The sequence below is a fragment of the Aegilops tauschii genome, chromosome 4 (genome assembly GCF_002575655.3).
Source record: "Aegilops tauschii subsp. strangulata cultivar AL8/78 chromosome 4, Aet v6.0, whole genome shotgun sequence".
NCBI classification, from domain to species: domain Eukaryota; kingdom Viridiplantae; phylum Streptophyta; class Magnoliopsida; order Poales; family Poaceae; genus Aegilops; species Aegilops tauschii.
In genome coordinates this window covers 261221415-261238494 of record NC_053038.3, presented here as the reverse complement: position 1 = coordinate 261238494, position 17080 = coordinate 261221415, and the positions used below count along the sequence as shown (strand labels likewise).

At 45.3% G+C, this 17080-nt stretch overlaps 1 long non-coding RNA gene across 3 annotated transcripts; it reads left to right on the top strand.

Annotated features, from left to right (window-relative positions):
* Positions 1-11000: 11000 nt before the first annotated feature.
* LOC120962953 (uncharacterized) lies at positions 11001-13746 on the top strand. Of its 3 annotated transcripts, none has more exons than XR_006662571.1 (4): positions 11001-11391; positions 11475-12212; positions 12981-13133; positions 13590-13746. It is a non-coding gene; the product is annotated as an uncharacterized lncRNA (long non-coding RNA). The 3 variants fall into 3 exon arrangements; XR_012181935.1 differs by having other exon boundaries at positions 11001-11587; positions 12091-12212; XR_005754306.2 differs by having other exon boundaries at positions 11002-12212.
* The last annotated feature ends 3334 nt before the right edge of the window (positions 13747-17080 follow it).

Genomic DNA, 17080 nt, shown 5'->3' with positions numbered 1-17080 from the left:
TGACTGTAAACTACTTTGGCAAATAGTGAGATTAACACCTTCTATCAGCTAACATTCAGCGCTACATCGACATGCAAGGGGCCTCAGTCTAGAATGCGCGTACCATGGGAGAAGCTGACCGCCGTGCGTCTCCACACGAACGTCGCCAGCGGTGGTGGCGCTGACTGCCGTGCGCCTCCACAAGAATGTCACCAGTGGTGGCGGTGAGCTAGAGGATGGCAGTCTACGAGAGCGTACTGTGGGAGTGAGAGGATCACCGTTTGTCCCCTCGATGAACCATGGCGCCGACGTATCGGCGCGGCGGGGAAGGCGGCTTTGGCGGAGCGAATGGAGTGGGGGGGACGGGGGGAGGGGAGTTTGGGGAATATTATTGGCTAGTTGGCTGAAGGGCGGTTGAATTTGAGATTTGGGGGGAATTTGGGGGGGGGGGGTTTCGCGTGGTGGGCGGGGGGAGTTTGGCGCATGGTCGATTTATCCAAGTGCAGTCCCACGTGTCAGTGAAGAGGCAAGCCGAAGCGCGTTCCGTTTGTGTGAGCCGTGTGCAGGACCGAACGTGTGTGGGGTGCATGCGACCGTGACAGGGGTGTTGTGAGTGTACCGCCTTTTTCCCTTTTAAACTAGGTGCTTCGCCCCCTCGAAAAAAAACTTGGTGCTTCACGCGATCAATTGATACTACTACTAGTAATCCGGTAATCCCGACTAAAATGGCGCGGCAGGGTCTTTTCCCGTGCGATATGCTGGGAGGTTGGCTTAGTTGTGTTTTTAGGACGATTAATGCTACACCTACGTAATCCCAGTTTACGTAATTAACGTAATGTGAAACGTGTGAGCTGTTGATTGTAGATTGGGGGGATGGAGGGGCCCACCACCATGAAAATCAGGGAGGAGAGAGAGGCAATTTACGTTAACACTTTCGTAGGTTCCCGTAGATGTAGAAAGATGTGAAATGCGTGAATGTGTAGTGGACGAACTATTGGAGTTCCTAAGATAAATTGTGTATGTAGACCCTATGTGTTTATTTATTTCGCATGTTAGCTTTGTCTCGGTTCAATAAAAAGCAGAGTTCGTGGTGTGCCTGCCATCCTGCAATATAGGCCGTCTGATCTATATCTAACGGATGGGAAAGAAACTATGACAATTTACCCGCACTCCTCTCCACATTTGCAGATAAGGCCTTCCCTCGTTCATCCTTTTCTCCCACAAGATCTTGATGTTCCGTGCAACTCACGGGCATCTTGCAATACACCGACCAAGATTATTGTGAAAGTTCATATACGCCGACCAAGATTAATGCAAACACGGCAGATTTTCATTACATTTTGAACTTTCATAGGACAGAAAAATAAAATAAACCCGACCCTAAACCTATTCTACCGCGGCGACCGACGTCCTCCATCTGCGATCTCCGTGTACGGGGGCGGGGTTCAAGACCCGTGAAGTGAAGGTGCGGTCTCCGGCGAGGAAGAGTTGAACACGGGAGACGGACCGCCCTGTTGGCACACCATGCCCTGCCGCCTCCCATGCCCTACACATCGTTGGAGGAGTCCCCGACCTCGGCGGTGCCAGATGTTGGATGGTGACAAGTAGGACGCGTGGCTGACGGTGCTCCCGTCGTCGGCCGCCAGCGTGGCCACCGCTTGTGCGGTCGCGTCCGCGTCTGGCTACGCCGCTATTGCGTCGCGAGAGGCGACTTGAGCGAGGGCGGCGACCTCGAGCTTCATCCACGAAGATAAGCTCTCCCGCAGAGCGTTCGCACTCGTGGTCATGGCGGATGTGGTGCCAGGTAGCAGGATGATGCACTATGGTGTGGAGGTTAGCTGCGCGTTGCCGCTTTAAGTAGCGCATTCCGGTGAGGCCAAGCGTCCGGGTGCGTCATTAAGTCGCCGAAGTTGGTTCCTCAGGCACCGAGCCTCTTAACGACGGCATACGGACGGACGACATGAATGCGGGCAGCTGGCGCCTGCTGGGAACGCACCGCGCAACGGCGCGAGGGACAAGGGTTTTTTGTGTGCCAGGGTCATCGCCATTATATTGATCTAAAAAATTATAGAATCAAGATTAGTAAAAAGGAGGTGATTTTACCGCGCGGATGGCGAGGGAGGTTTCTTATTTTTAGAGGACTTTGGCCTGGCGGTTTGCTAACATGCGGTCCCACGTGTCAGTGCTTTACCAAGCCGGTCCGCGTCCCACATGAGGCAGAACAACGACAGAAGCAACACGTGGTTAACTTGAAGAAGATGAGGGAGAAGCGGATTCAGCAACAAGTGAAATGATGGTTGCTTCGTCCCTCCAACTTCTTATTTTAGCATTATTACTTCGTCCCTCCAACTTAACTACGGGAAAGGTGCAACTTTGTGATTTGACGCCTCATTGCTCATTACTACGCCGGCGCCATGACTAGTATGCTTCACCCCTGCTGCTCTGCACTATATTTCGGTATGGCACGTGGACCCGGTAGCTTGATGTCCCACATGTCAGCAAAAGGGACTAGAACATTTATGAAAGCAAGCGCTCCACTCTTAGGACGGAGGAGTACACGACACGGCGGCCCAGTGAACCGTTACTTGAACTGTATAGTACTATAGTACTATAGTTTTGCCGTTTCGCACGATCCATCGATACAAACCCGATTAACCAGGCAAGGGCGGGATTTTTCCCGCGCGGTAGATGATACCGGCCATACATTTCAAAGGCAATTTTAATGTATGCAAACTGAATAATTAAGTAACAAAATGATATCTAGTAAAACTAAAAACACATATGATTTATTGTAGTAGTGTTGTATTGCATAGTTGTTAGATGTAATATGCCAGAACGGGTAGATATGTAGTTTTGGAGGGCCTACAGAGAGAAAAGCGTAATACGGTCACCGGACTTCAGAATACGATCATTACGATCACTATATAGGTTTTGTGGTGATTATACGGTCACTTGCTCACCATTCAACATCGGATTGCACTCTGTTGACCGGCCAAATACTGCGTGGCACCATGTTGACTAGTTAAATTAACCACGTTCCTTGCGGGTCCCACCTGTCAGTTCGCATAGAAAAAGGTCAAATAAACACAAATTTACGCAGGCGCGACAAGACTCCAACCCGTGCGCGGGAACCACATCGTTGTGTATGTGTCTGTTAGGGCCTGATGTGTGCGCATGCACGTGTAGGTTGAGCACTTGAGCGTGAGAGTGTGTGTTGGTGGTGTGGTGTGTGCATGCATGCGTGTGTGTGTGTGTGTGAGTGTGGCGTGCGTGCGTGGCTGCGTGTGTACGTGTGAATATTGCGTGCGTGCGTGGCTGCATGTGTTCGTGTGAGTGTTGCGTGCATGCAGTTCGTGTGCATGCGTGCGTGTGTGTATAATCACCACACCAGCTCCTGTGTGTTAAAACAGACGGCTCAGCATACCAATACAAGGCCACCTTGTCCGCTGTGCCCGCGGTCATAACTTCGAACCACCGTCCAATATTTTTTTGTCGTTTGTTTTCATTCTTACTAGCAAGATGCCTGTGCATTGCACGTAACATCAAGATGCATTTGTATGACTAGTTTATCTTGTGAGAGAAAAGGATGAACGAGGGAAGGCCTTATTTGAAAATGTGGAGAGGTGTGTGGGTACCTTTTTGCAAAATTGCCATAGTTTCCTTCCTATCCGTCATATATAAATCGGATGACCTATATTACAGGATGGCAGGCACACCATCATCACCAACTCTATTTTTTATAAGAGTGTAGAGTAGATACAAGCCGACAGGTGGGCCCAATGGTAGTGAGATAATGTGATGCAACACTAGAGGTGCCACGTGGAGCTTTTAACTGGTCAACTAGTCATGTCTTGAGCAAATACAGAGCTGTACGGTGAGCCCGTGACTGTATAATAACCACAAAACATAAATGGTGACCGTAATGAGTGGATTCTGAAGTCCAATGTACGTATCGTGCTTTCGCTTCAAATACAATGCTCGTCATTGTATATATCGCGAGAGAAAGATGAAACATGCGTGAATGTGCTGGGGGCGTACTTTTAGAGGACCTGGAGATAGTTTCTGTGCGTACGTGAAAGGGGCGTAGAGGGGGTGTATGCGATGGAGAAAGAGATTCTGGTGGTGCATTTATCTGCCAGACTGTTAACTTTTATGCCAACCTTTTGTTTTATAGTTGTAATTTGTTTTGTTGCGATACAAAATTTGTTCTTAACGGGCAGCCACCGGCTAAAGAAAACAGCAAGCCATTTTTGTATAGTGTAGGGTGTTCCTTATATTTGCACTGCTGGTGGTCTTTGATGCCCGGTGGATGTAATCTGTGCAATCGCCAATAGCCTAGCGTTAGTTTCGGGCATATTTATTTTCTTGTCTTCTTTTTCCCTGGTTTGCTAGTGGCCGCAACAACCATGGTCCATATACGGACCGTGGTAACCTTGACCCTGCTACATGCCGTAGGATCCATGGGCCTCCTACGGGTCGTCGATAAATGGGCCTCCAACAGGGTCGTAGAATCGGTGGGCCTCGGGCCGTCGGATAAATGGGTCTACATGGGCCGTAAACGGGCATAATTGGTATCGGCCCAGCACAGTAACGGGCCGTTAACCGGTCGGAGGACAGCAAAGGCTTAATTCCGTCACAGGCATAACGGGTCATTAATGGGCCAGAATATAGGACGGGCTGGAAACGATGCAACGGGTTAACAGGCCACAAACGGGCCGACACTGGCCACGGGCTGAATTTGGCCCATTAGGGGAACAGGCCAGTAACGGGTCAGAAGTAACCGAGGGCCGGAAAAGAGCCCAAGAACGTATGGGCCGTCAGTAGGCTGAAAACTAACATGGGCTGGAAACGACCCATGTGAATCATGGGCGTTAATGGGTACAAAGAAAGTTACTGTTCATTATGGGCTAGAGTCACCGTGGGCCTCTAAAGGGCCTAAAGATATGAAAGGCCTCATATGGGCCGAAAGACGTCGTGGGCCATACATGCGCCGAAAGTGAAATGGGCTGGTGTTATATTCGACGGCCCACATCATGTTGTTGGGCGGATTTCGGGTAGGCCCTAATGGGTCGTGAGTTACCGGGCCGTAAAATGGCTATTTGCGAAGAGACCGTTAGCAGGCTTTTCATGGGCCAGCCCACGAACTTTTGACCAAGTCAAATGGGTCGGCCTTTGTAAGCTAAATGGGCCAGTGGTGGGTCGTCGCACGTGTCGACATATCATAGGCGCCTATCTGACCCACTGACGAGCTGACACGTGTTCCCTCCGTCCAATCAGAATTTTACACGTGGAAAACTCCCATTGGTTCGGGCTATTAACGGGTTATCGGATCCAAAACCGGAGCTGATAGCTTAACGGCGACCCATTATGGTGGATGCCACATGTCGGTCACCCTTGACGAAAGCACTTCCGTGACACACGATTTATCGTCATGGAAGTGGACACTTCCGCGATGATAATTTTGGTAATGTCATGGAACACTTCCACGACAACACATGTATGACCAGCTTCATTGTTTGCTTGGTGTTCGGCATGCCTTGCTAGGGGCCGCTACCAACCATGCAGTTCGGAGGTGATCCGAACTGCGACCAAGCCGACTTGAACCTAAGGGGTCGCGCGCTTAAGGGAGGGAACCTACGATGTCGGATCCGAGGACACTGGTCGGATGTGATCGGAGCTGTATTCGGATTGTGGCCGAGTAGACTTATGGGCTTTAGGGTCCGTGCGAGGCCCAAGTGTTGAGCCCGCGACGGACGACTATATAAAGTGGAGGTGCCGCACACTCATGTGATTGATCGCTTCGTCGCTGTCACTAGGGTTTGCATGTGTTGCGAATAGACACCTCCACTCGCCGCCAGTTGTGTGATCGGACCTAGCAGTCCGTCGCACGACGTTCCTCCTGCATGCACGCATACCATTAGAGGCGGTGCAATTGCATCGCTCCGGTGAACCTGTACGTGTGAACCGACGACCGGCTGTTCGAGGGAGATCGGATGAGGAGGAGACGATCCACACGGATGCGCTGCCCCAAATCTTTTTCCACTGCACGACACTGCGCGTCTAGTGGTAACGAACTGTGATCCATCTCCCCTAGCATGTTCTTGGTTGTTCTGCACGTAGGAAAATTTTATTTGCAGTCTATGTACCCTACCATAGAACCCAACAGTGGTATCAGAGCCTTTGCTCTAGGATTTGGATTCAGATCGTATGCATTTTAGATATGTGGAGGGTGAAGATGAGATCTGTTGTCATTGATGAGATCGGCTGTGTGCACGGTTGATGAGATCAACTGCACATGGGGATCGATGTGGCTATGTTTTCTGTTAATAGGAATCGATGAGGTTGTGACACAACCTACCGCTACCTGTCGGTATCTGTCATCGGGGTTAACAGTGAAACATAAATCCAAATCGGACTCGCGATGATCGATGAGATCGGAAAATTCGGCGTGTGCGTAGCGCCATGTATTTCGTACACGATCACTCAAACCGGTAGAATGCGATTCTATGCGTAACTTTGTTTTGCAAGTTTGATGTGAATAGTATGGCTCATGTGTATGTGATGCATGTGTGTAATTTATACATGGCATCCGGGTCATGTTTGTCAGCCAGCAGGAGCCAAAGTGCTGTCCTTATAATGTATAACGACCTGCGCGTAGACTTGTGATTCTCTGTAAAATTCATTACTAGTTGTAGTAGTTGGATAATAGAGATCAGGTTGGTGTCTTGGCATCCCAACATGACAAACAAGATGGAGCTCCTACATGGTCATTGGAGTCGGAGCCGACCTGGAAGAACATCATGAAGGAGCCATATATACACTACAAGGATTCCGGTCTATTGCAACAAAAATTATTGCTACAACTATCTTTTGTTGAAATAAAGTGCTATATTACCACAAAATTCCAGCTCGTGGTAATAGGATCTACATATCGCCACAACTTCGTTTCATCGCGCTAAGTACTCATTTTGTTGCAATAGAAGCCATGTATTGCCACAAGCGGCATCGGCGTTGTAATATGGCAGTGATATTGCGACAGTTCCTTCCCGTTGCGTGAATGGGTCATCTTGTTGCAATAAAGGCTAGGTATTGCAACAAAGTACATCTTTGTGGTAATATTTAGACATATATTGCAACAATCCTGACATGTGGTGCTAGTCATAGATAATGTTGCAAAAAACATGGCTTCATATTGCAACAAAGCATGTATTGGTTGTAATAGGGTGACTTTTTGCCTCACCTTCGTTGCGTTGCAATAACTATTACATATTTCTGCCGCTGAAGATGTGTTACGTGCATGCTTCTAGTAACACATAATTGTATGTTGCTTTATAGTTTTACAAATTCAAGGGAGGAAGCGAAGAATGTGATTAACTACATTAATAAATCATAATTATCAAAGCACATAAGACTCACTTTTCTATATTAAATTAGTTATTTATATTTTGATGTATTCATCAACTAGGACCCGAACAAGACCAGCATGACACATAATTCAAGTGGCAAATATTTTGATGTATTCATCAACTAGGGCCCGAACAGGACCAACATGACACATGATTTAAATGGCAAAAAAACATGTTGGCATAAGATTCGAAATAGGGACAAATGGATCCACAGCACACGAGCCTAACCATCACACCAAGCAGCCATGAGCGATTTAAGCGCATGTTATTACATTATTTAAAAATTGGGTTGGCAGTTGGGCCTGGAAGCAATCTCCATTTTTTCTAATCCACCAATGGGCCAATCGCCCAAAGCTAAGCGGACCAACTAGACTCCTTTTTTTTGAGAAAAAGCGGACCAACTAGACAGGGCTGTAAGAGAGCGGCACAAGAGGCTTGGCCCAGTCATCCGCTTTAAGCGTCGAATACAGGCAATTAGGTACAGGAGCGAACCAAAAAATAGTGCGTTCGCTGTGAATCGAACCGTGTTCATTTTGTTTAAGTAGGGAGCAAACCAACCAACGGGATCAGATGACCAGATGTGCTAGAATAGTTTTAGGTATTCTTTATAAAACGAAAAAGAATGCATTGTTTTCCAGTTTGCTTTCCTTTTTCCTTTCTCTCTTTTTTCCTTCAATGCGCGAACCTTTTTCAAAGATGATGAAGTTTCTGCAAAATTGATGAACTTTTTTCCAATTAGATGAACTTTTTCAAATTCGACGAACTTTTTTTCAAAATTGATGAACTGTTTTTCAAATTAGATGAACTTTTTTCAAAATGGACAAACTTTTTTCTAAAATTGTTGAATTTTTTTTCAAATTTGATGAACTTTTTCAAAATCGATGAACTTTTTTCAAACGCGATGAACTTTTTTCAAATAAGATTATTTTTTTCAAATTTGATAAACTTTTTAGATTTTTGGGAAATTTTCTTTGAAAAGCCGTGAATTGTCTTACAAAATGGATGAACTTCAAAGAAAATGTGGATCGTTTTCCAAATTTATGTTTTCTTTAAAAAATTGTACTGCCACGGAAACAATTCATATAGTCTGTTTTTGGAATAAACACACCAAAGTCGACAAGGTGCATTGGTACTGTGCGCAAGTTCCTCGCGTTGGCATGTGTGTTCGATTAATAGTTCCGTCATATTTTTATGAGGATTTATTTTTTCTTTAGCATAGACACGGGCAACGTTGGGCCGGCCCACTATAGCGCACCATCAGGCGACCTCTCCCCTAAGGGTGCTGAGGGCGCCGAAGAGGAGCTCTCCTCTCGAACCGGCACCAACCACCATTTAATGGAAGCTGCTGGCCATTACAGCTAATGGATGCTGATGACTAAATGGCAACGTGAATATTTGAACTAACTTTAGTTGCTGATTTGATACAAAATTCAAAGTCCCAAATCAGCTTTTAGAAAACACAAACAAATTTCAGAATTTTCATTTTGTTGAACATTTTTGAAAAACACAAACAAAATTTGTAATGTGATAGTTTAAAAAATCGAAAAATTTTGAAATCTCAAAATTTTAATAAAGACATGAACAAAAATTTGAATTCAAAACATTTTTAGTGATTTTTCGAGGAAATTTAAAATATTTGGAATTTTTAAGTAAGAACAATATAGAAATTCTAGAAGATTTTATAAAACTTAAATAAAATTTGTAATTCTAGATCATTTAGAAAAGGAATATTGTTTAAAATTCTAAGCATTTCACATATGAACATTTTTTAAATTATGAATTTATGAATAAAAGAAATAAAAAAGGAAAAAGGAAAAAGGAAAAAATGATAAGGAGAAAACATAAAATAATTAAAAAAGAAAACCCAAAAACCGAGAAAACATATAAAAGAAACGTAAAACCAGTTCTGGAACCTTACTTTATAGAAGGTCCCTAAAACAGGTAAAACTGACAGGAAACTTCTAGAAGATTACCAAAACCAGAAAAAAGAATGCTTTATGTACAGCCAAATATGGGTTGGCCTAGTTCGCACAATGTGTGTACCTTTCCTTGTAATTTGACGCAGTTAGCGTTGTATAGAAATTCTATAAGAGAGAGCATATGGAACAACTTGTTGGCTTCATAAGAGATTCATCCCAAATAAGTGAAGAAAGTTGTAAATATATTTTATTTTCTAGAAAAATAAAAGAGAATAAATAGAGTATTATGTTGAAAATCCAAGAAAATTCCTCGATGCATATGTAGTATCTAAATGCAAAAGATTAAGATAAAAGTATAAAATAAAAAAAGTAAGTGCCATGGTCACCATCACCATAGCTTTCTATGAATGATTTTAATAATTTCCCAACCACATTTTCGCACGACCTTTCAATGATACATAGCCAAACACAGTTTATTACCCTCAGTAAAATAGAAAATTTGTTTAGTACCTTTTGTAATGACAAATATTAAATTAAAAATGCCACTTGTTATGCCATAATTTTGTTCTCCTACTTTTTGAGCAACCAAAAGGAACTCTCGTGGGTGATAACTCTTTTGTGCTTGACAAGTTAGTTTGAATAGCTAGTGATATTTGTTTGATTTCATCAGGTGAAAATGTTTAGTGCCTGACTTGAACCACTAGAGAGAACACGATAAATAACCCTATTATTTTGCGAAAATGAACAGATATGGTATAAAAGTTCACTGAAAGTACAAAGCATCTTAAACATAATAAAAATTACATCGAGATGTCGAGACCATCGAATAACCACTACTGCCGCTAGAACGAGCTGCCGACGCTCCACTGTTGCCGCTCTCGTAATGGAGCTGGCTTGACCTTGTCGATGTCAACCGAGAAATCTTCGTGCACGTGTTCCTAAGGGCCAACGTCCTGGAGCCGTAGTCGTAGCAGTTTTACTCTTGCATAGATCTAAGTAACCAGTGACACCAAATCTTGCCACTATACGAGAAACCCTAACCTCATCGCCCCAAGGAGACGGCAAAAATCTATGCTGGAGCTCCTCGACTACGTCTAAACGGCCGGACTTGAGGGGGAACATAGCCCGGAAGACAGGCCCGAAAAAGAGACGCCATCATCCGCCCGAGCGTCGCTCCTGCGAGGACTAAAAAACCCTAACCTAAACAACTAACCAGAGCGGATGCACCAGAGTTCCGCTCTCTGCCACCGGCCGCCGGAGCGATAAGCAGAGGGAATGCGAATCCACGGGCTCGACGGTTAAGTCTCGAGGGAGAAGTCTGCCCAAGCAACCTAGGGTTACGAGAGGAAACAAGATAAAGGTGTGGCTAATATTTATAATAAATATAGCTCTATTCTGTAGCCTCATAAGGACCAAGTAGAGAAACCCACCCATTGTATACACCGAAATCATTTAGTGGGGATGAACTATTTAGGATACTAGATTATGTTGCGATTATGTGTGTATCGTTGTTTCTACCACAATAAAAATTTATATCTCAAATAAAATTTAAAAATAAATAAGATAATTACATTTTAGAACATATGTACAAGCTTAGGTCATATATACAAGATGGTTGGGAAAATCAATTATTTGTGAGCGCAAAAATTCTGACTCTAATTTTTCTATGGTTTACAAGGTTCATTTAAGTGTTTTTGTTTTTTATTACTGTAATTATAATTTTTTTTATTGTAAGTCTATGTAATAATGTTATAAAACTGGTAATTCTAATAAAATTTTGCATAGACTATGTCACGTGGGGCCAAAATGAAGCAGGTCCTATCAGCCGTCAATGAAGGACAAAATATCAATGTGAAAAGATTAGCGACGGCGGAGCGCGCGGGGAGGCAAAATTCTCAGTGCCTTACGCGGGGTGTCAAATTTCGATCGATTTAACCCTGCATCGAACACAAAGACCTAACCCCGTCCCTTCTCCCACTCCGTCCGCCGCCCCCATCCCATCGTCGCTGCCCCGCATCCCTCCTACTCCTCCTCGAGCCTCCTGCATCGCATACTCATAGCAGCGCCGTGCAGATCCGTCAAAGACGGTGAGTCGCCCTTCTCTCATAGCAGGGCCGCCAACCTCTTCGTCCTCGTCCTCATCCACAATAGACGTTGCATGGATCTCCAGAGACGGCGCACTGGTGACGCGGGTCTCGACAAGGCCGGCATCAGTGGCCTTCATCGAGGCCAAGAACTCATGGAGCTTCAGATCTCCATCAGAACTATCTGTAAGGGAATACGGTTAGTCCAAAGTCGTTTTTTTAGCTTTTCCATCCGCTATTGACATAGCTGTAGACTTTCGATCTCTGTTTAACTCCGATGTTAGTGCTGCCGGGATTGTCCTTGGTGGGGTGGCGACAATGCGTTCAGGTCCACTCACGCCTGGCTGCTGCTGCACGTTCAAGCATGACCAGTCCCGTCGCCGGCATCACAGGACGAGTGGCAGCCTAGAAGCAGTTTCTATCACAGACGACGGGCTCAGATTGTTGTGCATAGAAAAAACATTATGCACGCCATGGATGCATGTTAATATATTTATAGTCTATACCGTCGTGTGTTGGATGTGGTACTTTTTACATGTTGGAGTAGTACTAATAAGTCTCTAATTAATCCAGCAATTCAGCGTGCGTGCGTAGTGTGTTGTATCTAGCAAGAACCGATCAGTCTGATGGTTAGCTTTCTAACTATTGTGTACGTTGATTCATTGTTAATCAATTAATACAGATGGAGTTTGCTTTGTGCAGGATCATGTCAAAGAGGAATTTCCATCCTTTGTCGTCATCATGGTCACCCCATGCCGAAAAGTACTCTCGTATGAATGGACCAAGTCGGTGAATCGTCATCAGCGAGCTAGAACGTTCGATGGGTTAGTATTGATTGATGAAATCATATATTTCTACAAATGTATATATATCTTCCATGCGACAAGTATCTTCTTTTCTGATGATGCTGATTAAGTGTTGTAGGAGATAGTTGCGCAAAAGATGTAAATTTGACATTTAAGGTAGTGTATGTTTTTGTACAGTTTACAATGCCAGATTGCTTGAATTTCTACGACAAGATGGAAATTTGTAAGATGAGATATTAAGGCATGTCTTGGTGTCAATATATGCTAGAAGAAACAGCCTTCTAATTTTCAATAATAATGTAGAAATTAAGGTGTATTGATCTTTTGCTAACATAATTGTGAATATATGGGGTAATTACATGTCACAAATATTCTCTAGTAAAGCCTACACTTTTAATGTTATAGTTGCTGCTCATGTATTAATAATATGGTTAATTGTAATTGGGCTTATGAGCAGAACAAACTAGATGATCTATAACTCTTTGAAGTGCGACTATTTCCAATTGTGCCACTCCATTTAATAAAAAAAATTAGGTAAACTAACATCTCATGTTATGTGTATTACATGCCAGTGCTATAAAAACTTTGGCCATTTGTCCTAAAACTAATCATATGTTTCTTTCCTAACAAGCTTGCTATCACTGGATTTCTAGAAAGTTGAGATCAAACATGGTTGTATTAATATATTGTCTTTTATAAGTTAGAAAGATAATGGTTGCCTTGCATGTAAGTATGCATTATTGCATTTTTTGTGGTTTCATACTAATCTTATACATCCACATTCAGGTTCACTCACATATATTTTCTCAAAAGATAAGGGATGTAAAATATAGAATCTTCCAACTTTCGGAGACAATGTGTCTTTGAAGGGGAAAGTCTAAATGTTGGACAAAGCATATTGGACTACAAAGTTATCCACGCAGCAAGATGAAGTAGCAAGTATGTCAACCCGTCTACTCTGTATTGATTTTTTTATTCAGATTACACAAATCCATGCATTTTTTATATAGTTCGAATTCTTAGTTTCAGTCCTTCTAACATTGCATCTATCAGATGTGAGTCTAATTGTTGAGTATCACGGGAGACGAAATAGAACCAATGTATGGAATAGTTATTAAAATCAAGATGCCATCTATCTATCATATTATCACTTTACATGCTTCTGTTGTTGTACCATTACATTGATTGGTGCAACAGAAAAAGTGTTTCTTGAATAATCCTACTTACATTGCTCCACTCTTGGACAAGATGAAGAAGGGAGCAGCTAAAGCTTCTTCCACTATGGGATCTTAGACAACCAATGAACAAGATAATTTTCTCATGTTGTCCTTCCCTATATCTAAGCTCACTTTACATGACTCGTTAACTAGATTTTTTTATATTTCTTGATTGCAGGATCCAAAGAACTAGTTGGACTGGACTCTACATCATGGACACTTTAGTCTTCGTAGTTAATTAGGATGGCTAAATTACATTTGAGTTTCATTTGATGGATATTTGCTATGAGAATTATGAATTTTATGAATCTACATATCATACATATGGTTTTGAATATTGTCTAGTTTCTCGCTACAAAGATTTTACCTGTTGTGATACCTATTTATCACCACCAAGACAAGTCTGTTGCAATTTTTTGTTACGACGACTGGAATATTTGTTGCCATAAGTTAATGCCACAAGTGCAATGGGTCGTGGCAATGCCTAATGCCACGAAAACAAGGATTGTTGCCATAGTTTATTGCCACAAGTGTAGTGGGTCATGGCAACATGCCTAATGCCACGAAAACAAGGATTGTTGCCATAGTGTATTGCCACAAGTGTAGTGGGTTGTGGCAACATGCCTAATGCCATGAAAACAAGGATTGTTGCCATAGTTTATTGCCACAATTGACTATCGCCACGGAAAAGTAATGCGCCACGAAACAGCCGTCGTTGGCATAGGTTGTTGCCACAAATGTCTATCGCTACGAGATATCAGTCGCCACGATTCGTTACATGTTGCATTAATTCTATCTCCACAAATCAAATTGTGGCATCAGGTGAGTGTTGCCACGGGAAAACATGTGGCAACTTTCTACATGGATGTTGCAATAGCACACATTATTGCCACAATTGCTTTTTTGTGGTAATAACCTATTACCATGCGTCCAGTCGCAACGGCTCCCAACAAATGTCGTTCGTGGCAATAGGTACTTATTGCCACGAAACAACATGTATTGCAACAAATGATTTTGTTGCAATAGACCCAGATCCTTGTAGTGATACTATTTCACAATATATGTTTATTTGTGATTGTTATGCTTCTTGTTTTCTATGCATGTTAGAACGGTAGACAGATCCCTCATGAATATCTAGCGAATTGCCATCCCCGATGTTGCACCTTCACACGTCAAGTATGTCTAGTAGTGGGCTCATAAAATTGGGGTGCTGCTGGGTGTCCTTGAACTGAAGGGTTTGTGTTGGACACGGACATGCACAGCACCCAGGTTAACTTGACAAGGCTATCAAAACGGTTTTGGGCCTTGTGGCAAAGAAGGCTGGGGGCCGGGGTATGAGATACCTTCCAGACCAACAAGAGTCGTATAGAGATAAGATTAGCAAGGAGTTTCTTACCGGATAGGCATGTTCTCTAGTAGTGATACTAAAGCTCACTAGTCGCATGTGCTAGTCGGATCCTGAATCAATGAGGGTTTGCGGAGGGATGCCAACTTCAGTGGGAGTGTTTCTGTTTAGGCTTGAATTACTCTACATAAACACATTGCTTAGTGATTGCATATTTTTCTGTTGTAGATCAATGGCACCACCTGCTCAACCCAACTTTGCATTGAAATCAGTTCTGGAAAAGGATAAACTGAATGGAACAAACTTTACCACCTGGTATAGAAATCTGAGAATTGTTCTCAAGCACGATAAAGAGGAACATGTTCTAGATGATCCACTTCCAAAGGAACCTGCCGATAATGCTAATACCACAACCAGGAATGCCTACCAGAAACTTGTTGATGAATCAAACGAGATTAGCTACCTCATGCTGGTTTGTATGGAGCCCAATTTGCAGCAGCATTTCGAAGATGTTGGGGCTTTCGATATGATCGAGAGTCTCAAGAGCATGTTTCAGGTGCAGGGTAGGACCGAAAGGTTCAACGTCTGGTGATCCTTGATGGATTGTAAGCTGAAGGAAGGTGATCCACTAAGCCCGCGTGTGATCAAGATGATCGGATACGTGCCAGCTTTGGATCGGTTGGCCTTCCCGCTCTTGGATGAGCTGGCTAGTGATGCAGTTCTGGGATCTCTTCCGTCTAGCTATGGGACATTCATCTCGAACTATCATATGCATGGCATGGATAATGTCGGCATTCTCGGAACGGGGGTCCCCAGACTTGCCTGCCTGCGGCCCATGGCGTGGCTCTGCAAGTGGGCCTGTACGGCCCATCTTCACCAACAAGCATTCAAGACCCTCGCGAGGGGACAAGCCTCGCGAGGCGGACGACACAAGACCTCCTCAGGAGCGGCCTCACCAGGTTGGCTCGCGAGGGGCGAAGAGATCAATGCAAGGCAAACCTCGCGAGGTTCTCGTGACGTGAGCCACGACGACCGAGACCAGGCGGGCGCCAGCGCGCATAGAGTCCTTGTTTCCTCTTTGGTGCTAAGGAGGCAAGCGCAGGCGCGGGGTACCGAGGTGTCAAGCAAAGGATTCCATATCAGTGCAACGAGACCAAGACCAGCAGGACGGCAAGACGGAGGTCACCGTGGAGCCCAAGGCGGCGTCACCACCAGAGCCTTTGGCTGGCGAAGACTACTTTTGTCAGGATAGCTTGTACTAGCTGTCCCCTTTCAAATTGGCCGTTGTTGGCTCCCTTCCCGCTCAATATTTGGGAAGAGGACCAGGGCCCCTATAAATAGGACTAGCCACCACAGTAGGAGAGAGGGCTCAGGCATCTGATCTTGAGCCAATCCCTAGCCACACACTGAGCACAAGAACACCTCAACCTCAGGAGGCTATTCTTCCCCTTGTAACCGTTCATCCTCAGCCCGAGAGGCAATCCACCACCACCACACTAGAGTAGGGTATTACACCACAACGGTGGCCCGAACCAGTATAAATCTTGTGTCCTTTGTGTTGTGAGTTCGTCGAGCTAGCCCTTGAGATCTTAGCCAAGCTAGGGCGTGGATCGGTAGGGGGAGAACTTCACGCGCACCCCAAAGTTCCAACCCCAAGGGTTTGGCCGGAACCCGAGATCTGACATTTGGCACGCCAGGTAGGGGTGCGCCGAAGCTTCCCTTCCGTCGCTCCGCGTCCCATTGCTTCATCGTCTCCATGGCGGACGCACGCCGCGCTCGCGCCGAGCGCCGGGCTACCCTCGCCACCCCGTTGCTCAGACGGTTCCCGTCGGTGGGCCACCCCGTCGTTCTCCGTCACCTGCCGCCAACGTCGCCACCGGCCTGGCGGGGAACGAGCAGCAAGCATCCTCGCTGCACCCCTCGGTGCGGCGGGACGACCGCACCGCCACTCATCGCTAACCCCGGCCGATTCGTCATCCCACGCTCGTTGCGCTCCCGTGGACGTGCAGGCCGCTCTGTGCATGGCACGCGAGCTCCTGCGCTACCGTCCCGTCGACAACCTCTACGAGGACTAGCTCGACCGCATCGCCGAGCTTGTCAGCACCGCAGGGGGCTCCCCTGCGCCGTCCCTCCCGCTGCCTCGCCCTCCACCAGCTGCGGGCAGCGTGGCCCAGGGAGCGGCTCCACCACCTCTGCCCCAGGACGGAGTCTTGGCCCCAAGGCGCGCGGCCCCGCGATGCGACCTGCCGCGTCTGGCGCCCGCGCAAGAAGAGAGAAGCTGCCAAGAAGTCCCTCGACCGCAAGAAAACACTCCACCACTCCCC